At 37.3% G+C, this 25,580-nt stretch overlaps 1 long non-coding RNA gene across 12 annotated transcripts in view; it reads left to right on the top strand.

Moving 5' to 3' along the window:
• The window catches only part of LOC138166558 (uncharacterized), a 552,457-nt gene extending 527,321 nt beyond the window's left edge, over positions 1 to 25,136 (top strand). For all 12 annotated transcript variants that reach the window (XR_011169622.1, XR_011169629.1, XR_011169625.1 and 9 more), the window contains one exon: positions 22,485 to 25,136. This is a non-coding gene — a long non-coding RNA (uncharacterized lncRNA). The remainder of the gene's footprint in view (positions 1 to 22,484) is intronic.
• Positions 25,137 to 25,580: the final 444 nt, after the last annotated feature.

Raw genomic sequence — 25,580 nt, 5'->3', positions numbered from 1 at the left:
TAATTTTGGTCTGGAAGATAGAGTTTGGTAGGTAAGGGTTTTGAAAATTTGAAGTAATTCTTAATTTCCTTAATTTATCTTGGAGCATGGGGGCTTCTTTTAAAAATTATTAATTTATTCATTTTTAGTTTTCAACATTCCCTTCCATACGTTTTAAATTTTCTCCCCCTTCCTTCCCCTCTCACTCCCCAAGATGGCAAGCAATATGATGATATAACTCTACACATACATTCCTGTTAAATACATTTTCACATTAGTCATGTTGCATGAAAATAAGTATAACGAGTGGGAGAGACCACAAGAAAGAAAAAAACAAAACAGAAAAAGAAAATAGTCCTCTTTGCTCTGCATTCTGACTCCGTAGTTCTTTCTCTGGATGTGGATGGCATTTACCATTATGAGTCCTTTGGAATTGTTTTAGGTTCTTGCATTTCTGAGAAGGGCTAAATCTATCAAAATCAGTCATCACACATTGTGGCTGTTTCTGTGAACAATCCTCTCCTGGTTCTGATCACTTCACTAAGCATCAGTTCATATAAGTCTTTCCAGGATTTTCTGAAGTCTTCCTGTACATCATTTCTTATAGCACAGTAGTATTCCATTTCATTCATATATCACAGCTTGTTTAGCCATTTGTCAATTGATGGGTATCACCTCAATTTCCAGTTCTTGGCCACCACAAAAAGAGCTCCTATAAATATTTTTATACACGTGGGTCCTTTCCCCATTTTTATGATCTCTTTGGGATATAGCCCTAGAGGTGGTATTGCTGGGTCAAAGGGTATGAACATTTTTATAGCTCTTTGGGCATGGTTCCAAATTGTTCTCCATAATGGTTGGATCAGATCACAGCTCCACCAGCAATGAATCAGTGTTCCAACTTTCCCACATCCACTCCAACATTTATCATTTTCCCATTTTGTCATGTTAGCCAATCTGATAGGTGTGATATGGTACCTCAGAGTTGCTTTGATTTGCATCTCTCTAATCAATAGTGATATAGAGCATTTTTTCATATGACTATAGATAGCTTTACATCTTCCTCTGAAAATTGCCTGTTCATATCCCTTGACCATTTATTAATTGGGGAATGACTTGTATTCTTGTAAATTGGACTCAGTTATCTGTGTATTTTAGAAATGAGGCCTTTGTCAGAGGCACTAGTTGTAAAAATTCTTTCCCAGTTTTCTATTTTCCTCCTAATCTTGGCTTTATTGGCTTTGTGCAAAAATTTTTCAATTTAAATGTAATCAAAACGATCCATTTTGTCTTTCATAATGTTCTCTATCTCTTGTTTTGTCATAAATTCCTCCATTCTCCATAAATCTGACAGATAAACTCTTCTTTGCTTCCCTAATTTGTTTATAGTATCAACCTTTATACCTAACTTGTGTACCCATTTGGACTTTACTTTGGTATATCCTGTCAGACATTGGTCTATGCCCAGTTTCTGCCATACTGTTTTCCAGTTTTCCCAGCAGTTTTTGTCAAATAGTAAATTCTTAGCCCAGAAGCTGGGGTCTTTGGGTTTATCAAACAGTAGATTGTTATAATCATTAACTGTTGTGTCTTATGTACTTAACCTCTTCCAGTGATCTACCCCTCATTTTCATAGGCATTGCCAAATAGTTTTGATGATTGCTGCTTTATAATACAATTTAAGATTTGATAAGGCTAGGCTGCTTTCCCTAGCATTTTTTTTTCATTAATTCCCTTGATATTCTGGACCTTTTTTTCTTCCAGATGAATTTTGATATTTTTTCTAGCTCTATAAAATAATTTTTGATAGTGATTGGTATGGCACTGAATAAGTAAATAGGTAAATTAATTTAGGTCATCATTTGACAATCTATGAATTATCATTTTTATTATATTAGCTTGGCCTACCCACAAGCAAATGATATTTTTCCAATTATTGAGATATGACTTTATTTGTGTGAAAAGTGTTTTGTAATTGTGTTCATATAGTTCCTGGGCTTGTTTTGGCAGGGAGACTTCCAAGTATTTTATAATGTCTACAGTAACTTTAAATGGACTTTCTCTATCTCTTACTGTTGGGCTTTGTTAGTAATACATAGAAATGCTGATGATTTATGTGGGTTTATTTTAGATACTGCAACTTTGCTAAAGTTGTTTATTGTTTCAAGTAGTTTTTTACTTGATTTTCAAGGATTCTCTAACTATGTATCATCATAGCATCTTCAAAAAGTGATAATTTCTTCTTTGCCTCTTCCAATTCCTTCTATTTCTTTTTCTTCTCTAATTGCTAAAGCTAACATTTCTAGTGCCATATTGAACAACAGTGGAGATAATGGACATCCTTGTTTCTCACCTTTGATCTTATTGGAAATGTATCTAGCTTAGCTCCATTACATATAATGCTTGCTGAAGGTTTTAGGTAGATGCTATTTATCATTTTAAGGAAGGCTGCATTTATTCCTATGCTCTCTAGTGCTTTTAAATGGAAATGGTGGTTGTATTTTGTCAAAAGCCTTTTCTGCATCTACTGAGATAATCATATGGTTTCTGTTAGGTTTGTTGTTGATATAATTAATTACACTGATAGTTTTCCTAATATTGAACCAGCCCTGCATTCCTGGTATAAATCCTACTTGATCAAAGTGTATTATTCTCATGAAAAGTTGCTGTAATCTTTTTGATAATATTTTATTTAAAATTTTCACATATATATTCATTAGGGAAGTTGGTCTATAATTTTCTTTCTCTGTTTTAGCTCTTCTGAGTTTAGATATCAGTACCATATTTGTGTCATCAAAAGAATTTGGTAGGACTCCTTCTTTGCCAATTTTCCCAAAAAGTTTATATAGTAATGGAATTAAGTGTTCTTCAAATGTTTGATAGAATTCACTTGTAAATCCATCTGGCTCTGGAGATTTTTTCCTAGAGAGTTCATTGATGGCTTGTTTAATTTCTTTTTCTGAGATGGGGCTATTTAAGTATTTTACTTCCTCTTCTGTTAATCAGGGCAATTTATATTTTTCTAAATATTCATCCATTCCACGGAGATTGTCACATTTATGGGCATATAATTGGGCAAAAAAAAATTCCTAATTATTGTTTTAATTTCCTCTTCATTGGTGGTGAATTCACTCTTTTAATTTTATTACTGGTAATTTGGTTTTGTTGTTTTTTTATAATCAAATTAACCAAAAGTCTATCATTTTTATTGGTTTTTGTCATAAAACCAGCTCTTTGTTTTATTTATTAGTTTTCTTAATTTCAATTTTATTAATCTCTCCTTTAGTTTTTAGTATTTCTCATTTGGTATTTAATTGAGGATTTTTAATTCATTCTTTTTCTGGCTTTTTCAGTTGCATGCCCAATTCATTGCTCTCCTCTTTCTCTCTTTTGTTCACATAAGCATTCAGAGATATAAAACTCCCCCTAAGAATAGCTTTTGATGCATCCCATAATTTTTGGTATGTTGTCATTATTGTCATTCTCTTGAATGAAGTTATTGATTGTTTCTATGATTTGTTTTTTGACCCAGTCATTTTTTAGGTTTAGATTATTTAGTTTTCATTTAATTTTTAGTTTGTTCTTGGCACTTAATTAGATATAATTTTTGTTGCAGCATGATTTGAAAAGGATACTTTTAATATTTCTGCCTTTCTGCATTGGATGGTGAGGTTTTTATGCCTTAGTACATGGTCAGTTTTTGTGTATGTGCCATGTACTGCTGAGAAAAAGGTATATTCCTTTCTATCCCCATTCAGTTTTCTCCAGAGGTCTATCATATCTACCTTTTCTAAAATTCTATTCACCTCCTTCTTTGTTGTTTATTTTGAGGTTAGATTTATCAAGTTCAGAGAAAGGGGGAGGTTGAGGACCCCCACTAGTATAGTTTTGTTCTCTATTTCTTCCTATAACTCCCTTAACTTCTCTAAGAATTTGTGCATATATGTTTAGTATTGATATTACTTCATTGTCTAAGGTGCCTTTTAGCAGGGTATAGTTTCCTTCCTTATCTCTTTTGATTAGATCTATTTTTCCTTTTGCTTTGTCTGAGATTAGGATTGCTACCCCTGCTTTTTTCCCCCTTTTTTAATCTTTATTAGTTTGTTTGTTTACTTTTAGTTTACAAGATTCAGTTCCACAATCCCTTGAATTCCAAATTTTCTCCCCCTCACCCGCCCTCTCCCCACGGAGGCATGCAATCAAGTATAGGATCTTCAAATACTTCCACATTAGACATTAGTCAGGTTATCCCTGCTTTTTTTTTTAACTTCAGGTGAAGCATAATATATTCTACTCCAGCCTTTTACCTTTACCCTGTTTGTCCCACTGTTTCAAATGTGTTTCTTGTAAACAACATATTGTAAGATTATGGTTTTAAATCTATTCTACTGTCTGCTTCTGTTTTATGGGAGAATTCATCCCATTCACAATCAGAGTTATTACTATCTCTGTCTTTCTCTCCATCCTATTTCTTCCCCCCTCCCCTGTTTATGCTTATATTTCTCCCTTCTCCCTTACCTTCCTCAAAAGGGTTTTGCTTTTGACCACCTCCTCCCTCAATCTTTCCTCCCTTCTATCAGCCCCCCTCCCTTTACTTTCTCTTTTCCCTTAGTACTTCTTCCCTCTCTTCTAGCCACCCCCTCCCTTTTCTTTTCCCTTTCCCCTCCTACTGCCTGTAGGGCAGGTTACATTTCTATACTTAAATAAGTATGTTATTCCCTCCTTAAATCAAATCTGATGAGAGTAAAGTTCAAACAATGCTTATCTCCCACCCGACATTCCCTCTACTTTTGTAATATGTTTTGTAATATGTAATGTGTTTTTGTGCCTCTTTATGTGATGTAATGTACCCTTTTCTGCTTCCTCCTTTCCTCTTCTCCTGTTACAATCCCTTTGTACCACTTAATTAGTTTTTTTAATCACATGAGTTAATTTATACCCACATCCTCTGTCTATGTATGTCCCTTCTAAATGTAGTAATAAAGATACAGTTCTCAAGATTTACAATTATTGTCCTCACATGTAGAAATGTAAACAGTTTGCCCTTATTGAATAACATGTTTAAAAAAAAATCCTGTTTACCTTTTCATTCCTCTCTTGGATCTTATGTTTGAAGTTCAGATTTTCAATTGAGCTCTGGCCTTTTCATCAGGAAGGTCTGGAAGTTCCTTATTTCACTAAATGTCCATCTCCTTGCCTGAAAGATTATGCTCAATTTTGCTGGGTAATTGATCCTTGATTGTAGTCCAAGCTCCTTTGCCTTACCAAATATCATATTCCAATCCCTACAATATTTTAATGTAGAAGCTGCAAGGTCCTGTGTACTCCTGACTGTAGTTACACAATTTTTGAATTGTTTCTTTCTGACTGCTTGCAGTATTTTCTTCTTGAGCTGATAATTCTGGAATTTGACTCTGATATTCCTTGGCATTTTCAATTTGGGATCTCTTTCAGGAGGTCATCACTGTATTCTTTCAATGATTATTTTACTCTCTGGTTCTAGGGCCTTGAGGCAGTTTTTCTTAATGATTTCTTGGAAGATACTGTCCTGGCTCATTTTTTCATCATGACTTTCCAGTAGACAATTCTTAGATTATCCCTCCTGGATCTATTTTCTAGGTCAGTTGTTTTTCCAATAAGAAAGTTTATGTTTTCTTCTATTTTTTCATTCTTTGATTTTTTTGACTGATTTTTGATGCGTCATAGAGTCAATAGCTTCTACTTGCCAAATTCTAATTTTTAACAAATTGTTTTCTTCAGTTAGCTTTTGTACCTCCTTTTCCATTTGGACAATTTTAATTTTTATGGAGTTATTTTCTCAAGTTAGGTTTTGTACCTCTTTAAACATTGGACCAATTGTAGTTTTTAAGGAATTGTTTTCTTCAGTGAATATTTTTCCCATTTTGTCAATTGCGTTTTTAAAAGAATTGTTCAATTGTTCTTCTTCCTCTCTAATTTGACTTTTAAAATCTTTCGAGCTCTTCCTAGAATGCTTTTTGGGCTTGAGACCAGTTCATATTCCTTTTGAGTGTTTCAAGTGTGGGTATAGTGTCAATGCTATACTCTTCTGAATTCGTATTTTGATCTTTTCTGTCTCCATAGTAAAAATCTATAGTCTTTGCTTTTCTAATTTGTTTTCACCCATTGTGATAGACTTTTCCCTGACTTTTAAAGTGGATCTATTCTTCTAGGGCACAGGGGACTGTGTCCCATGCTTCCTGTGCTGGGTGGTAGGGGCCTGGTTGCTGGCTTTGTGTATTATGGCTTCGGGTCTGGCAGCTGGAATTTATATAATGATGTAGCTTACCAGGTGCTGAACTGGAGCTGGCTGGTGTGTGCCAAGGCTAGGTGCAGTCTCTCTGCATTTCCTCAGGTTTGCACTGAAGCTCACAGTGTGAGGTGTTGGGAAGAGGTGGTCTGGCCACTGGAGGTCTCCTCCTACCCTAAGACTGCTGGAGCACAGGTAGACTCAGCTGCTGGTGGATGCTTGTCCACACTGATTTCTACTGATTCCCCTGGCTTGTGTGAAGGCACCCCTGGGGTTGAGCATGGGGTCTTCTTAAGAAATCAAGTACATTTTCATGAAATTTATATGTATCCCTTATAGCATGTAGTACAGTGAATAGTGCACTGGGTCTGGAGTCAGGAAAACCTCAAATTCAAATCTGACCTTAGACACATAATACCTGTTTGACACCGGCAAAGCTATTTAGCCTCTGTTCATATTTTATCTCCTATAGCAATCCTGGGAAGTTAAAGTTTTGTGCCATAAGCCTATCCTATGTACATTCACTCTAGGGCAAAAAAAATAGTAACTGAATTTTGGTTGAAAATTCTCCTCTAGGTCAGTTTTTTGAACAAACCATTAGCTGTCCTCACATGAACTAAAAAAAATAAAAACATTAATCTTACCTATTTTAATAATGAAGAAGAGTCCAGTTTTCAGGTTTTGTGCTATCTATGGAATTGAACTGCAAAACCACAACTATCCTTGATTTTTTTAGGAGGTCACTCCTTTCACTGCTGCAGACCCGAAGTCCTCTATGATTTGGTACATGTTCTTTGATTGTTGCTGTAGCCCAAAAATTCATCACTGCAGCCATCTGGTAAAGAATACCCAGAAATATAATGACACTGCTCCTTGGTCAACAGATATAATACAGTCTATATAGTCTTTCCTTCCAGTTTGGTAGGGTGGGATAGAGCTTGGGCATAACCTTCTGGAATCTAATTCCTATGTGGTGCCCACATTGAGTATCATAGGAGTACATTAATGGACAAAGGAGATGCAATGGTTTGATTAAAATAATATTGAGTGCCAGGCAAGGTCCTTGATATTTTATTAAGGGCTGTTTTGGAGGTACAGAATTGTTTACTTTTACCTTTTAGGGGAAAGAGGAAGCCAGTATGTTTGTCAGGGATTAGTGGTGGTTAAGAATAAGTTGGAGTGTGAGGAAGTCAGCAAACTTGGAGGAGAGGAGGGCAGCCCACCATAAACAAAAATGAAATTCACTTAGCAGAGTAAACAAAGGCAGATACAGAGTTTCACCAAAGAAGATAGTGAATCTAAAAGTTAGTCAGGAAAACACAGTACAAGTTCAAGAGCATTAGATCAAAAACCCCAAAAGACAGAATATGCCCCCACAGAGAAAGGTTCAGAGAACAATGCAAAGGGATAAGTGTGGCACTTTGTGATGTTTGTCCTTATTTTAGGTAAGAGATCAGTCAGAATTGGCCTTACTTTATGATTTTGACCCGAGGAAACATACTAGCTGAATTCTTCCCGATTTTCCCATCCTTTTCCTACTCCTCAAAATATACTCAAAGCAACAGAGCTGGGGACACTATTTAGTGCTTAGCACAGTGCCTGGCATACAGTAGGCACTTAATAAATACTTGTCAACTTGACTCAAAAAAACGCAACTGACTACTTTTCTTTCCAAAATAATCATATAGACAGTGATCTCAACTCATTTACTTAGATGTCCATTTGTCCCATCACCATGGCAAAGAATCATAAGGTGAAGAGTTCTGAGAGATGTTAATGATCATTCTCTAGAGATGAAGGAAGTTGAATGTGAGAAAGATGAAGTGATTTACCCTAGGTCACACATATAGTCATAGGATTAGGACTCCAAATTTAGTGTTATTTCCACGTCTTCTTCCTCTTTTGAGTCAAGAGCAGAGTTGGGCAAGAGGTAACCATGACTGGCACAGTCAGTTCCTCAAATGGAGGCTCTAAAGAAAAACTCACCAATCAGAAGAAGAGGCCACAGGAGTGGAAGTGGTTCTAATGTCAAAAGGCTGCTGGGGCAGAGGTGGCAAAGTAATATGGAGAGAGTCAGGATCTGAGCTGGGATAGATGAAAGAGATATAGAATAAAAACAGTTTTGCCTTGAAACACCTGAAAACCTAGTATCAATCAATCACTAGCATTCATTAAATACTTGTTATGCACCAAGAAATGGCAAGTATATAGGTAGCTATGCATAACGTAGATACTCATGGGGTGGGGGGGTCTAATTCAGGTGTTTCATCATGTTCCCCCTTTCTTAGGCAGATTTTTAAGAATTACGTTTGACTCTGCATTTATGTATTACTCTTTGTGGCTCTTAAGTGTTCCCTTAGGCTGATGGTACAGAATCTCTGAATAATTATTGTATTGGGAACATATGCTTTAAAATGTAAAAAAAAAACCCAAATACCCTTATCATGGACTCAACTCTTACCAGAAAGTTTCTCCCCACACCCCCAAAACCAACTAAATGGACATCAAATGAAGCTTTTACATACAAAATGCCCAGTGTATAGGATACACAGACATAACACTCTACTTCTCTGGCTACCTTCCTTTTTGAGTGTGAGTCTGGGCCACCACACCCAGAGAAGACAGAGTGAAGTATCCAAATAAGGGAAAACTCCCCAGGAACCCAGACAGTGTGATCCTATTTTCCCATATTGCTGAAAGCTTACCTGGGTCTGACCCATGCTATACATGCAATCAAATCTACCTAAAGGCAAGATTAGTGGCTAGTCTAATTATTCACTAGCAGTATTAACCACACTTCCTCCTACTTAAATATATCAACTAAAAATGCCTCTATATACCACTACTAGTGGTGCAATTGCTTGTGATGTATTTAGCCTGATCTCCATAGTTCCATAGAACTTCATAAATTGCAGTTCTAGCACCGTGTCACAAGAGAGCCAGGTGACCTGGTATAAAACAGAAGTTATCTAGTCCACATAGTAATCTCCTCTCATCATAAAGAATAGCATTTAAATTCCATGATACCTAGGCATGAGACAGGTTGCCATTTACAGTACAGATAGTAAACTACATCTCAGAGCTTTTGTGGAAGGCTCTTCTTCATGAAGGGATTTCAGAGCAGTATATGCATGATCAATTTTGCAACTGCCAAATACCTTTCCTTCCTAAGAGCTCTCAAAATACTTTGTATTTTTCCCATGCATCCATAACATTCCATTTCCTTTTATATTCATTTGTCATGTGTCTTTTGTCCTTTGCTAAATTGTATCATCTTTGAAAGCAGCAATTATTCCTTAAAAATAACAATAATAGGGGCAGCCAGGTAGTACAGTGAGTAATACCACCGCTCCAGTGTCGGGATGACCTGGGGATCGAATCCCAGCTCAGACACTTATTACCCACCCAGAAACATCTGGCCGTGTAATCTTGAGCAAGTTAATTAACCCCAATTGCTTAGGGGCGGCCAGGTGGCTCAGCAAGTAAGAGCACCTGCTCCAGTGTTGGGATGACCTGGGGATCAAATCTGGGCTCACATACTTAACACCGCACCCAGAAATAACTGGCCGTGTAATCTTGAGCAAGTTACATAACCCCAATTGCTTAAAAAAAAAATAACAATAACAACAACAGACAAAACTTTGTATCCTTCCCCAAGAACCAACACATGGTAGTTGCTTAATAAATACTTTTGGAGTTGAATTTGTTGTTCAACAATTCCATATGGCAAGATATTGTGAGGAAAAAAAAAGATGTGGCAGGAAAAGGAGAGAAGTTTTAGGTCTTATCACAATTTTTACCTTCCTGATGAGACTACAGTTTGAGTTCAGACAGCTTAAACTCCATTTTCCAGGTGAAGGGGATAACTCTTTATGGATAGTGAAGAGAGATTGAATTAGAGAAAGAACCAAAGGGAGAGGCAATGGGCCCGTATTGTCTTTGAGGGTGATGTAAATTCGACTCAAATTTTGTATATACCAGAATCTCACTCTTGCCCAAACCCCAAACCAAGTTAAATTTTAGGGTTTGTGGTTTCAGTGAGTTTTGCAAGTTTCCTTAGCATAATTCATAGCATGACATTGTTTCACTTATTGGCTCTGCTTTGGTTTCACAAATACCTATTTCCTTACTTCTTTATTTCATTGAAAAGTGCTCAGTCCTCATCCCTCAACTCTCTGCTGTACTATTGAAAATGTTTGCTTGTAGGAGTTTATTTGAGAAAGGTTTGTATTTTTTCCTTCAAATTATTTTCTGCTGAAAGAGAATGTGCAGAGTTTCATTATATGCCTCAAATAGCTAGAATATTTACATTTTCCCAAGTATATTCATAAATTCACCAATATTTTCTGCATTTGTAACAGTTTTTTTTAAACCAGCAACACTGTGGCAGAGTTTTTTTTTTTCATTAATAGACCAAGGACACATTAATGTTTTTGCTTGCCTGTTGCATCATATTTTTGCATTTATGTGTGTATGTATATATAATATTATCTTAAGGCTTTGTAGCTTAAGGCTATAATTCCAATCAGGCATTTTCAGTTGTCAGTCAGTTTTTATTTAGGAAATGTAGGCTTATAGGAGATTATCTATGCAGATTATTGAAGAGCCCATTGAAATGAGTAGCCACCTCATCATTCCTCCAATGACTATAAGAAGCAGAGCCTTTTCTCTGGCAATCCTGAACACCTCTGTCTTTGTTGGGGACCTATGACCCAATCACTTTGCATCAGACCACAGGTCCTTCTTGGCTGTGTGAAGCAGACATTTCATTCACATTTCAGAAATGTTTTGAAAAATTTTCTAGTCACTCTTCTTTTGATATGTTCACAAATTGACCCAGTTTCAGTGCTATTTTAACAAAGTCTGCTTATCATCAAGACTTTTTCTTTCTTTTTCATCAGGCATTTTAGGTTGTATATTGATGTTATTATAAATTCTTTAATGTTACTTTCTCAAGGTGAATTTTCCCAGAGCATATTCAGAAAGTCATTTTATCATTATTTGTATACACACAGGGATTTCCAGTGTTATTATTTAAAAAAAAAATCTTGGTGATTGATTAAATTTACTTCTTAAGATTATTTAAAAAGGCAAAAGGTTATAATGTTAAAGATTGTATCTACTTTGGAAGTAGAAGAGGAAAAGAGGTAATGTTGATGAACTGGTGAAAACTCAAAGGCAATGTCTTTGAGACCAGAAGTCCAGACTATGAGTCTATAGGGTGACATTAAAAATTGACTGTGATTCATTGTTCTGAGTATGAAGTTCTTTTCTCTAATTATAGTTCTATTATCCCTGACAGATTATCTACCACTGGTTTCCTTAATCTCCCTTTGAATTGAGTTATTCTCAATAATATTGGGCATTATGATGACATTATTCCAGTGGCTGTCCACTGTGATCTGTATACTAGGAGCTTTATATGAAACAGTCGGTTCTTCCATCTCTTCAATTTTTCTCATTACCCAGAATTTACAAGGACCTTGCTTTTTTCTTTGTCTTCAAGTTTTTCTCTTCCTGTCAGAGATGTGAATCTAAATCCAGTCTTTTAAATTGCTGAGATACATTTGATTTCTCATTTGCTTCTTAGTGATATTTTTTTTTCTCAGATTCTTTGTTTTCAAACCTCATCCTTTTCACCTCTACCTTTTTGGTACAAAAAACTCAGTTTTATTCACTGGATTCAATGACCGTAATTCCAGGACATCCACCTTTACTGCAGTCAGAGACAAGATTCCTTTGTAGTGATTGGGTATCTTTCTGGTTTTAAGGATCATCAGTGGATGCAGGGCAGCAGTAGACAGAAAGCAAACAAATAAACCACCCCCTCCAAACCAGGGGTAAAAGTGAATAGCCTCTTTCTGGGAATCAGAATTTCATCAATCATTCTCAGTATCAGTCAGTCAATGAACATTTATTAAGTGCCTACTGTTCACCAGGCACTTTGTTTGGAACTAGGGATTCAAAGGAAGGTCAATAGCAGTTCCTGACCTCAAGGAGCTCACAGTTCCTCTTGCTACCCTTTCTGATTCTGACCACTGTTTACCTATCTTCACTTTCTTGCCCCTTATCACTTACCTTCCTGTACTCAACTACTTGTCTACCTCCAGAAAGCCTGCTTTTCCTCTTCTCTTAGGACAGCTCTCCTTCTGGTCCCTTCCTTTTTATCCCTATCTTGTTACCACCTAATCCCCAAGGAACCAGATTATTTTAGCTAATCTCTTTCCCTAGGTTCAGGATTAGTTGCATGCACCAACTTGTCATCATTTGTTACCTACTTTAATTTTGTTTAAAACTCTCTTGGTTATTAATAAATGTTAATTGAACAGCTCTTGCTGGGTTAAACATGGGAGCATAAAATTTTAATAGTCTGTTCTTTATGCTTCTTGTTCCCATTGCTATATATTAAACTGATGTAGACTCAAGATATTACTTGTCTGTTTTTCTTTATGTATTCCTTTTGGAGTAATAGGGATGGGGAAATAAATTTGTTTATTCCTTTAATTCTTTACCACTGGTTATATCACCTGTTACCAATTTCAGTCTTTTGTTGTGACTGTAAAGTAATTAAGCATGTTTACTCAGACTTACACTAATACATATGGATAAGTGTTTCTGGGGCAGCTAGGTGGTGTAATGTATAGAGTGCTGGGCCTGGAGTCAGGAAGACCTAAGTTCAAATCCAGTCTTCAAAATTTACTAGTTGTGAGACCCTGAGCAAGTTGCTTAACCTTGTTTACCTTAGTTTCCTCATCTGTAAAATAAGCTAGAGAAGGAAATGGAAAACTACTGTAGTATCTTTGCCATGACTGAAATAACTGAACGACAAACAAAAAGTGTGTTTTGCTCCAAAATAGTCAACTTTTGAAGGTGTGCATTGATTCAAAAGATACTACCATTGCTTAAGATACCTTTTAAACTCTGTTTTGAAAATACCTTTAGAGAGTGTAGCCCATTTTTAAACTAGCCTCAGTGATGACATATCTGTACCTTCTGTGCATGGGGTTCAGGTGGTTAAACTGCCAGAAGTTATTCAAAGAAAAATAAGGTGCGTTATTAAAGAAACAAGCACATTTCAATTTGCCCTTTGAGCAGGAGCACAGTCACAGTGAAGAGGCATGGTTTAGTGACAAGAATGCTGGAGTCACAAGACAATAGATTCAAGTCTTAGCTTTTCCAAATTGCTTCCTGTATGCCTTCAGGCAATACCCTTCAACATTCCAAGCCAGTTTTCTCATTTCTAAAATGGGGGTTGCAATGCAAGCCTTGGCTATATCAAAAGGTTTCCTTTTTTTTTTTGGGTGGGGAGGGTCAAATGAGTCACCTTACATGAAAGCACCATGTAAGCTGTAAAATACCATCCAAGTGCAGGGTGGTTTTATCATTATCACTTCACAGAATCTCTCAAGGGCTTCAGAATCTCAGCATAATGAGTAAGTCTGATTGACTTTTTGACACTCTGGGAAGAATTTTTGCAGCAACAACACCACTGATGTCAAAGAAACAGTTCAGCATTGTTGTTACTTGTGACTTTTGACATAAAATCATCAGTCTCAGGAGTGTTAGAAATTTCCACAAGAAAATTAATCCCATTACTTTATAGTCATCATACCTGTACATCTAAGTATGTGACTTTGATGGGTCCAAGTAGCAAAAGACTTAAGGAATTTCAGTTATGTTTTGAAGCTAAGCCAGAAAAGAATTTGGAGAAAAAATTTCTCCTCCACCTTTTTTTTTTTGGTGGTAATTTACTTTCTTCTTACCCCAAACAGAGGCCTGGACTGCTTCTCCTCCTGTCTGATTGTTCATGACCCTATTTAGGGTTTTCTTGGCAAAGATATCGGAGTGGTTTTCCATTTCCTTCTGTAGCTTATTTTACAGATGAGAATATTGAGGATTTGGTGATTTGCCCAGGGTCACCCAGCTTTGTAAGTGTCTGAGTCTGGATTTGAATTCAGGAGGATAAATCTTTCTTAATCCAGGATGGCCACTCTATCCACTGCACCACCTAGCTGCCCTAATTCTTTAGCTAATTTTCCCTTAATATGACATTACAGTTCTCTGTTATTCACCATACACATTGGTGGATTTGGGGTGTAGATGAGGAGTGTAGGGGGCCAGAGATAATCTGTAACTGTTATCTCCCCACTCCCTTGGTCTCTGGAGATTTAACCAGCCTCAGTCAGTTAAATCAATTAACTGGGATTCTTTTTTAGCCAGAAGGCAATCAAATGATCCCTTATGGTTTAGTCCCTTCCTTTACTGTTTTTGTGAAGCTTATATTAAATGAACATTTAAGAGTACAATCACAATTACTGAGATCCCTCAGTTAGGAGAATTCCTGACATCCAAGCAGAGGTTTGGCTCCTTGCCTTAATTTAAATTTATGTTTAAATCTAGCTAACTCCTGGCTTCTTTATTGTTGGGGCAAAATTCAAGTTGCCGGAAATATTTGGATAAAAAAGCAAACAATATATTATAGTATTGGTTAATAGATTGGAACCAGGACAGGAAATTGAGGAATGAACTGACTTTGTTCTTGTAACTTCCCTTCTTGAAGATGTGAATACTTCAGCTCAAGTCTATTGCCCTGAGAAGCCTGTCAGGTTGGTGGCTTTTTCTTTCTTTTAATTTTTGGAGGGCAGTTGGGGTTAAGTGACTAGCCCAAGGTCACAGGGCTAGTTTTTGTGTTAAGTGTCTGAGGTCGAATTTGAACTCAGGTCCTTCTGACTCCAGGGCCGGTGCTCCATTCACTGCGCCACCTAGCTGTCCGCTAGGCTGGTGGCTTTTCTTAGTCTCTTCTTTGTTATAACTTGGTCCTACTCTCTGTCTCCCTTTCCCTCCTTTCCCTCTTCCTCTTTCCATGTCTTTTCTCCATATCTCTTTCTATAGAGATTTAAACTACTGCAGAAAAACTCCCTCAATTTCTGATGCTATATTAACTTCCTCTCTTCCTAAACTGAAAAGAAAATAACACCTAGGCTAGTGACTTAGACTTAGGCTCTCTTGTAAAGAAGAAAGCCAACCTGACTCTTGCCAGATTAATGGTTATACCATAATCATCTGGGACTAGAGCAAAGCTGCCTGGCTAGAACAGATCTAGTCCATGACCAGAGCCTTCAGACACCACACCTTTACCCTCCCAGGACCCTGCCCAAGACCAGAATCTGACTCTCTATATCTCTTACCATAAGGACTTCATCTAAGAGTAGGGCCTCTGACATTGGTCCTACTTTCCTTTCTTCCTTTCTTTGATAGTTAACTAAGAGATGTCACTTTGAGATATCACAAGGCCCTTGAGGATGGGAATGAATCCAAGTCAAATGGTCTTATACATTTAGTTTTATGGATCAGGAATTCATCATTCTTCCCCTGCTGATCTCTGATTCAGGACCTCTGACTGACAAGGTAGAAATCTTCTTTTTTTAATATTTCAACTGTATCCTCTCAAGTCTCTATTCCACTCTGTCTGACTCTTCCATTGTTTCATTTCTGTTAATGAATTTCCTGTAATCTTAGCCCTGTTCCTTTCATATTCTTTCCATATTCTTTCATTCATGGGCACTGAGCTACCCCTAAAAACACTATATTCCTGAGTACACTGTCTAGTTATATTTTCTTTCATGTTCCATAACATGGAGGCCATAAGAGATAAAAAGTAACTAGATTCTTTGTTTTTCACTGCCACTTCCAGACCTTTGTAATACATCCTTCATTCGTCAAACTCTCCTCCTTCAAGAAGACCTCTTACACTTGACTACCTTCTGCATCATTTCTTATCTAACCTTAAATCTCTGAATGGGTATTACTTTAAATAATCTGAGACCTGTGAAAGACCTTAGCTTAAAAAGACCAAGATCTCACACAGCTTCATGGGTTATCTCCAGTCATCCTAACCTGTGTCTTGTTACTGGACTCTCTTCCTCATCCATACATAGGCATGGTCATCACCCACAAGTGTTCCATCTTCATGGACCAGGGCTTTTAAATTCCTCAATACCATAATTTCTCCTCTTTCCATTTCTACTTGTATCTTGCCTGCCTGCACATATTTTGTGTCCACCACATGACCTCCAATTACTCCATACTTACCTACTCTTTCAGGCCATCACCCTTACTTCATCCCAGTTCTTGGCACTACATTTAACAAGATCAGCTATATACTGTGCTCAACTCATGAATTCTTAGTCCCCTCATCCTATTTCTATTTTTGTGCTGCAAAATCTAAATTCTGAACTACCTTAATTCTCTGTTCCTATCCTGGTGCTGCTATATAGTACCAGAGTAAATCACATAAGCATGCCAATTGCGGCTGTCACAAGTTGGTTAATCTTGAGTGGTCCTTCACTTCTTTGTGGAAATCCTTTTATTCTTGAATTGGCTCTCATACTTCTTGTACGGTTATTTCAGCTCTTTGCTTCTCTCTTTGAGCCTCTTTTTTTCAGGCTTAAAATAAGGCAGATAGACTTTTAGTCTAACTCTGTGTCTTCCAGCTTTAAAATATAATAATCCCATATAACTCAAACATTTATTTAATGCCATGCCTATTTTTTATATTGCTTCAGAATTTCTTACTCATTCAACAATGCTCAGGACTTTGGCTATGTGACTATGCAGAAATTGCCTTTTCAGCCAGGTGGCATGACAACAGTTGGAACATCTTTTATAGATAGACCAACAGTATACTCCATGTTATTTGCATGGCTATGCCATAAGTTTTTTTTTTCTATATTAGTAAATTTTTCTCCTATATGATGATGTCTTTCTACCTCTACTTTTTGATTGGCCATGCCCACCCAATTCTTGTTAACCAATAATGTAACTGAAGTATTCTGCTGAGCCTATACTTCATACCTTATTATAATGTGGAATTGCGTGCAGGTCAAAAGGAGCAGCTAGATGGTGCAGTGCTTGGAGTTCAGGGCCTACAGTCAGGAAGACTCATCTTCCTGAGTTCAAATCTGGCCTCAGACACTTACTAGATCTTTGACCCTAGGAAAGTTACTTAACCCTATTTGTCTCAGTTTCTTTATTCCTGTAAACTGGACTGGAGAAGTAAATGGCAAACCACTCCAGTATCTTTGCCAAGAAAACCCCAAATGGGGTCACAAAGAGTCAGACACAACTGAAAAATGACTGAACAACAAGTTTTGACAAGTCCTCCCAGCCACAGAGACTTCAAGTAAGAGCCCAATGATGGACAATTCTGTCTGTTATCCAAGAATCTGCAGAGATAAGTTCCGAGAGGTTTAGTCTTGCCTCAGATTTGTCCATGAGGTGATGAATTTCTTTCACCATGGAGGTGGGTATAATTTGTATTGGTGTGAAGTTAGTATTCATATCAATGGCATTATTCATCTGTGAAATATTGAGTATAATTGTACTCATAAGTTAAGTGGTCTATGTATTAGGATTGGAGTATCTAAAGATCATAGAGTTATCCTGCAGTTAATTTTTCTTTTAGTTCAAGAGCTCAAGATGAGTTGATTTTCTGTTATGATGACCATAAGCCATTAGTTCCTACTTTTGTAGAGGACTGTGTCTGAGAATGTATTGCATTGTGAGAGCTGATGACTGACGTGAAGAGAACTTTGTTATCATGGTTATAGTTGAAAAAAAGAGAAGTGAATGAAATGAGATCTTCTAAACCCAAAGGTTTTCTCAATGTGGCTAATTAAAGGCATTTGAAGAAGACATTTAGATTATGGGAAAATGATGATATCATACTGTGACATGTATTTCATTGTGCTTCTCAAGAATCTTTGTAATTGTATGTCTACTTAAATATCTTATTCTACCCTAGAGAAATGACACCAGGACCTCAAGACCATTTTACTAAATTTATCTAATTGGCATATTGTATAAAAGCTTCATAAATGAAATATTCTTTAATAATGAATGTGTGTTATTTATTTGTCTTTAGGCACAAGTTCCTTGTAATTACTTATGTAACCTTAATACAAGTCCAGAAGGAAGATGGGTTAGAAGTCAATCTCTTGGTTATGGTATTGTGTTCAAAGGATGAATTATCTTGCTAACTCATTTTTTTTTCATGTTATCTGAGTGCAGCACAGGGAAAAAAAAGAAGGGTCATTGTTTTCCAGTAGCATCTTCATTGTCCTCTGTCATTCATTTCCCCTAAGAGTATATTGAAGTGATACAAATAGAACTGAGAAAAAAATTCAAAACAAGGACATTAAAGATATTTGTTGTTGAAATGGAGATAATCTAGCAGTGTGGTATAAAACTCAAATAGACATGTTGGCAACTAAATCATATGTGAGGACTCATGAAGGGTGCATATTAACTTTTTAAGAAACCCACATATAGGAGCCAAGGGGGTGGAGCCAAGATGGCGGAGTAGAAGCACAACCTCCCTGCAGCTCTGGCTTCCACCTTCCCCAATCCATGTATAAAGAGGACTCTAAACAAACTTTGGATCTGCAGAACCCACAAAATGACACAGAGAAGCTAACCTCCTACTGAGGACAGCCTGGCAGGCCGGGAGGAATCCAGCACAAGGCTCTGGAAGCCAAGCCCAGCCCCAGGCCTAGGCTTTAGCCCCAGGGCGGGCCTGACAAGCCACCAGCCAGAGGGACTCCAGATCAGCAGCAGCTGTGGCACTTTCCAGATTTATCAACACATAGATGCAAAGGACAAAGTGAGAGGTCAGTGCAGTCTGGACTTTGAGACCAGTAAGTGGGGGTGCATGGCTTTTCCCCCTGGGGCGAGAAGCCGCTGAGACACCAGCACAGCCAGCCAGCACCACATGGTAGCTTCAGCTCCTGGCCTGCAGAGTGTAGGGGGACCAAGCACCAGTCTGAAGGGTAATAGTTCTTGCTTTAACCTGCTTGGATCTGGATTGCAGTCTGGGGTGGAGGTCCTGGGGTGTGTGTCCAGCTTGCTAGAATGTGTGGAGACCTCAGAGAGGGCACCCATCTAATACCTACAGCAGCTGAGAAAACCCCAACATTTGGGACAAAAGCTCCCCTGTCTGGTGGCAGAGTCCTATTGTGGCAAAAAGCCCAAAAGTCAAATCATTGAGTGGCAAAATGAGCAGGCAAAGGAAACAAAGCAGACAGAAGATTCCAACATTATTTTGGGGACTAAAACTATTTTGGGGACAAAAAGGAGCAAAGCATGGAATAAGAGGAAAACAGTGAAGTCAAAACTCCTTCACCAAAAGCTTCAAAGGAAAATACGAGCTGATTACAGGCCATAGAGGACCTTAAGAAGCAGATAAGAGAAGTGGAGGAAAAATTGGGAAGAGAAATGAGAACAATGCAAGAAAATTATGAAATGAGAGTCAACAGCCTGAATGAGGAAAATAACACCTTAAAAAACAGACTAACTCAAATGGCAAAAGAGGCTCAAAAAGGCAATGAGGAGAAGAATGCCTTAAAAAGCCAAATTTGCCAGATGGAAAAAGAATCTCAAAAGCTCACTGAAGAGAATCATTGCTTCAGAATTAGATTGGAGCAAATGGAAGCTAATGACTTTATGAGAAATCAAGATGCTGTTAAACAGATGCAAACAAATGAAAGAATAGAAGGCAATGTGAAATATCTCATGGGAAAAACCACTCACCTGGAAAATAGATCCAGGAGAGATCATTTAAAAATTATCGGACTACCTGAAATCCATGATCAAAGTAAGGACCTAGAAATCATCCTCCAGGAAGTTCTCAAAGAAAACTGCCCTGATGTTTTAGAACCAGAGGGCAAAATAGAGGTTGAAAGAATCCACTGATCACCTCCTGAAAAAGATCCCAAAGAGAAAACTCCTAGGAATATTATAGCCAGGTTCCAGAATTCCAAGATTAAGGAGAGAATATTACAAGCAGCCAGGAAAAAAACAATTTGAATATTGTAGAAACAAAATCAGGATAACCCAGGATCTGGCAGCTTCTACACTGAGGGATCGAAGGTCCTGGAATATGATATTCCAGAGGTCAAGGGAGCTGGGATTAAAACCAAGAGTCACCTACCCAGCAAAACTGAGTATCATGTTTCAGGGGAAAATATGGTCATTCAGTGGAATAGAAGACTTTCAAGCATTCTTGCTGAAAAAACCAGAGTTGAATAGAAAATTTGACATTCAGATACAAGAAGCAAGAGAAGCATGAGAAGGTAAGCAGGAAAAAGAAATCATAAGGAACTTATCAAAGTTGAACTATTAACATTCCTACATGGAAAAACAATATTGTAACTTATGAAACCTTTCTCAGTAGTTGAAGGGAATATATATAGTCTATATATGAGGGTTTATGGGCATATGTTTACAGGTATACATTGATAGAGGGCACAGGATCAATTTAACAGGAAGGGATGATACTTAAAAGGTGAAATTAAGAGGTGAGAGGGGAATATAATAAGAGGAGATGAGTAGAGACAGAATGGGGTAAACTATCTCATATAGAAGAGGCAAGGGAAAATGGTAACAATGGAGGGGAAGAATAGGAAGGCAAAAGGGAATGAATCAACCTTATTCCCATTGAATTTGGCTCAGGGAGGGAATGAAATACACACTAAATAGGGTATCTCACCCTATAGGAGAGTAGGGGGGAAGGGGATGAGAGGGGGGATGATGGAAGAGAGGGCAGGCTGAGGGGGAGGGAAGTTGGAAGCACCCTCTTTTGAAAAGGGATGGGACCAAAGTAGAGAATAGAACAAGTGGGTGGTGGGATAGGAGGGAGGGAAATATAGTCAGTCTTTTACAATATATCTACTATATTATTGTTTTGCATTAGCCATACATGTACAACCTATACTGAAACTGCTTATCTTCCCAGTGAGGGTGGGTGACAAGGGAGGAAGGGAATGAATCTGGAATTCAAAGTTTTAAAATCAAATGTTTAAATTTATATATATATATATATATATGTATACTATTATTAATACTATTTTACATGCTATTAGAAAATAAGATATACAGGCACTGGGGCATAGAGATTCACTGGAAAATTTGAAAGGGGTATGGGAGAAAATATGGGAGAGAGCACATTGGAGGAGGGGATATCCTGTGGGACTGCTATTTTGGGGCGGTGGGTAGGGGAAAAATGGGGAGAAATTTTGTAATTCAATATCTTGCAGAAATGAATGATATAAATCAGAAGTTAATAAAGCATTTGAAAAAAACCCACATATTTACTTTTTCTGTGTTTTGTTGTTTTTGTTAAATATTTTCCAATTACATTTTAATCTGGTTAGGGAATATGTTTGACACATCTGATCTAGTATACTCCAAATTAAAAGCCTGAGCATAAAGAATTGTAGCAAATCTTTTAAACAAACTTGGACCCTTCTTTTGATTCACACAATTACTGTACTTTAGTTTTTTGCCAAATCAATTTGCCCTTTGGTCCTGAGACTTTCTTATTGTCTACTTCTTGCTTCTTTCTTTTGTCCCTTGGTATATCTTGAGCTCTGTCAATATATGGAATCTTCTCTTCCAAATTAGACATGTTATTTTCTATGAACTTTTTACAGAATCTGTTGCAGTGACCATGTATGACCCAGTTCCACTGCTGATATGGAAGCTGTAACTTGATCCGTTTTCAACCTAGGTTGATTTACCCATCCTTGGGTAGTCTGGTGGCCCCTCATTCCTAGGGTTCACCATCTTGGTGCTGGACTTAACATGAATGCCTGTTGATCTTAATCTACTTTAGAACTAGTACACTCAAGAGATCCATGAGCTTCAGCATTCCCAGTAGTAGGAATTATAAGCTTATGTCACCAAACCCAACTGGAATCTGTTTCAATGTTTCAGGTTGCTGATCATCTTGGCCCTCCCCATGGCAATAATATTTCTTAGAGGTGAAAACAGGAAAAAATTCTAGTGACAATATTTCTCCCCTAACACTCTTCAGAGTTTCCTAAACTGTTTAACTTTGTATTTTTTTAAACAGTAACAGATGACTCTACTTCTACACAAAGCTGCTATTATAAGTTAGTTACTTGGTTAAATTTTTTAAAGGTTTTTGAATAATCTTTAAAATTAAGGTTTTTTTATTCATTTTAGATTCCTTGGGAATAGGAGCTCTTAGGGAGAAAATATTATCTCAATTTTATGTGTGAATTGTCACAACCCTTATTATTTGGATAATTCAGATTTTCCCATCTTTTTTTGAGATTGTAGAATTAATGAATGAATGAATTTTTTTTGTAAACTTGTAAAATTTCAAAGTTGATATTATAGCCCATCCCCATTTTTTTCTTTCTGTGTTTTATTGTAGGTAAAGGGAAAGCTTCCAGTGAAGATGGCTGTGTGAAAGTTCACAGAGGAACCCAGCTCTCCCCCTTTTATCCCAACATTGATATATAAAGGGTACCAGACTGGACAATGACCAAAAAATACAAAGATTCATCAGGAAGTTTCTTCATTCATTCACCTCAGTACTACACAGAAAGTTACTGCCAGAGAAGCCAGCATGAGCACAGGTAAATAGGACAAAAACCCTTGCTAGTGCCCTAAACAGAGAAGTCCATGGCTACTCCCTGGCTGAAAAAGCCCTAGTAAGGATGGAAGCCAGTAGCAGCACTACTACTTGAGAATCTCCAGGGGTGATAGAAAGATACATGCAGTGCCCTGATGGGTGACAGCCAACAACAGAACCCTGACCAGGAACATTGAAGCCCGTCAATGTTTTGAGCACAAACACATTATGGGAAAGTGGAAGCCAGTGGCAGAAATTCAGAAAAACAAAGTCAAGATCAACTGGGGCAATTCACGATGCTATAAAGTGTTGTGTCTGGATCTAGAAAAAAGTCTTAAATCTGGAACTGATGCTGGAGACATGAATAAATAAAAAAAAGATATTGAACAATATGGAGAGATGTTATGGGTCAAGAGATTCCTGGAATAAAATAATAATACCATAAGAACTACAAGTGGAGCCTCAGAGGGTGAAAAAAAAATGACAGCCACTAGGAGTATAAGAATACCTAGAAGACATGAACAAAGAGATTTTTAAAAAGAACTCTGGAGGGAAGAATTAAAATGAGAATAAATATCTTAAAATAGGTAGTGGAATCTCAGAAAATTGGAATGGACCAACTGGAACTCAATGACTATGTGAAAAAATGAGAAATAGTGGGAAATCAAAATATTAAAAAAAGAATATATAAAGTATCTACTACCAAAAATAATTGAACTGGAAAATAGGTTTCAAGGAAAGCCAACTTGAAAATTATTACATCCCCTGAAAACTGTGACAAGAAAATTAAGACCTGATATCATATTTCCAGAAATCATAGTTTAAAACTGCCCAGATTTTATAAAATGAATGAAAGATAAAAATGGAATAAAGTCTAGAAAATCTCTGACCTCATGTTGTTCTAAGATTCTACTATGTCTATGTCACATTTCATAGAACACAGAATTTTCCAGTTGGAAGGGACATCAGCGGCCATTTATAGTAATTCAACCAATATATGAAAGGCATTTCCTAAGAACATATCAGACAAGCAGTCATGCAATGGATGCTTGATGATCTCCCAGAGGGAGAAGCCTTTTACCCTCCAGTGTATCCAGTGTTATTTAGAGATAACTCTGGTTCTTAGACACTTTTGTTTTTTCTCTGGAATCAAACTGAAATTTGCTTCTTTGCAACTTCTCTTCATTGTCATTGGTTCTACCCTCCGAGGTCAAATAGGAAAACAAGTATAATATAACCTCAGGAGTTAAAGGAGTACTAATAACTGGAGGAGACTTCTATAGAGTAGAACCTTGGAGTAAGGTAGGGATTCTAAGAGGTAGAGATGAGAGAATATAAAGGCACACAGATGGAAGATGCAATGCCCAGTTCAAAATGAACAATTTTGCTGGCTGGATTGTAGAGTGGGTAAAGGGGGATAGGTTGAAATGTCTAAAAAGGGAATTGAAACTAGGATGTATGGGAATTTAAATGGCAAAATGAGGCATTTGTGTTTTTATCCTAGAGGCAATAGAATGCCAATGAACACTAAAGTGATATGATAAGGTATATTATTTTGACAGCTATATGGAAGCTGGATTGGAGAAGATAGGCTAAAAGCTGAGAGTCCAATTAGAAGGCTGATGCAATAGACCAGGCAAGAAGCGATGAGGTATAAACTAGAGTGGTGGCTGTGTAAGAAGAAGGAGAGGGTCAAATGTGAACGAGGTTGTGGAAGTAAAATTGAAAACAGTCAACACTTGAATGGCAATGGGAAATGAGAAAAATTGAAGAGTTGAGGATGATTTGTGAACCTGGGTGACAGATGGAAGGTGGCACCCTTGATAGACACACAGGGGCATTCAGAGAAGGAATGTCTTTGGGGGAAAATATAAGTTCTGTTTTGGATTTGTTGAGTTTAAGATCTTAATGGGGGCAGCTAGTTTGAAATGTGGGACTGGATCTCAGGAAAGTGACTAGAACTGAATTTTGGAGTCATTGGCATTAGAATGACAATTTAACCATCAGGAGCTGATGTGGTCACCATGATAAAGAAATTGGAAAGAAAGGAGGACCAAGACAGAAACTTAGGAACATTCACAATTAGGGGTCTTGGTATAGATAATGATTTAGCAAAGGATACTGAGGAGTAGCCAAAAAGGTAAGGGGAGGAATAGGAGGAAGCATTATTAAAATCAACCTAGAGAGGACATAGTGTCTGGGAGAAAAATGTTTAAGAATTAAACCCTGTAACTTTTGGTCAAGGAGGATGTGAACAGAGAAAAAAGCCCAAAAGATTTTTAAAATGTCTTACTGTTTATTAAATAAATTATTTATTAAATAAAAAATCATGTAGCCAAAAATATTGTTAGAAATTTTAGTTGCATGTAATGATGTAAAGATATGGTACATTTCATCATGTTGGATTCCCTCTAATCTAAATTAAATGAACTTTTACTGTATGAAGAACAATCTGCAATTCCTGTTCTCTTTGGCAGTGAATGTGTCAATTATGCATCTATGTTGGTTATGTGTTAATGCTGCCTGAACTGAATGGTGAGAAGCAGCATGAGCACAGTTTGGAATTTTGATGTTGTTCACTTAATTTTGGACTTCAATTTCTGGAAGCAGTCTTTGTCTTTCATGCAGTTTGGTCCCTGACCTTCTGTAACACTTGGAGTCAAGCCATACTGTCTTTGTTTACTGTAAAGAACATGGAAAAGCTGACTTCCTGACAGTGTGGCTAGAGTCTAAGGTCAAACTATTCACAGGTGAACAAACACAGGCTTTCCACCTCAAAATGGCCATTTGGCCCTTGTAAAATGGACCTAGGCCATAATCCTGGGTAGCAGGGGGAGGTGAGATGAGTAATTTGCTGAATAACAGCAATTAGTCACTTTGTCAGCCTTCTCACAA

The sequence above is a fragment of the Petaurus breviceps genome, unplaced genomic scaffold (assembly GCF_028583685.1).
Source record: "Petaurus breviceps papuanus isolate PSGF00001 unplaced genomic scaffold, PetGlider_PUasm1.0 224, whole genome shotgun sequence".
NCBI classification, from domain to species: Eukaryota; Metazoa; Chordata; class Mammalia; order Diprotodontia; family Petauridae; genus Petaurus; species Petaurus breviceps.
The sequence above is the reverse complement of the archived record's forward strand: the minus strand, read 5'-3'. Positions and strand labels throughout refer to the sequence as shown.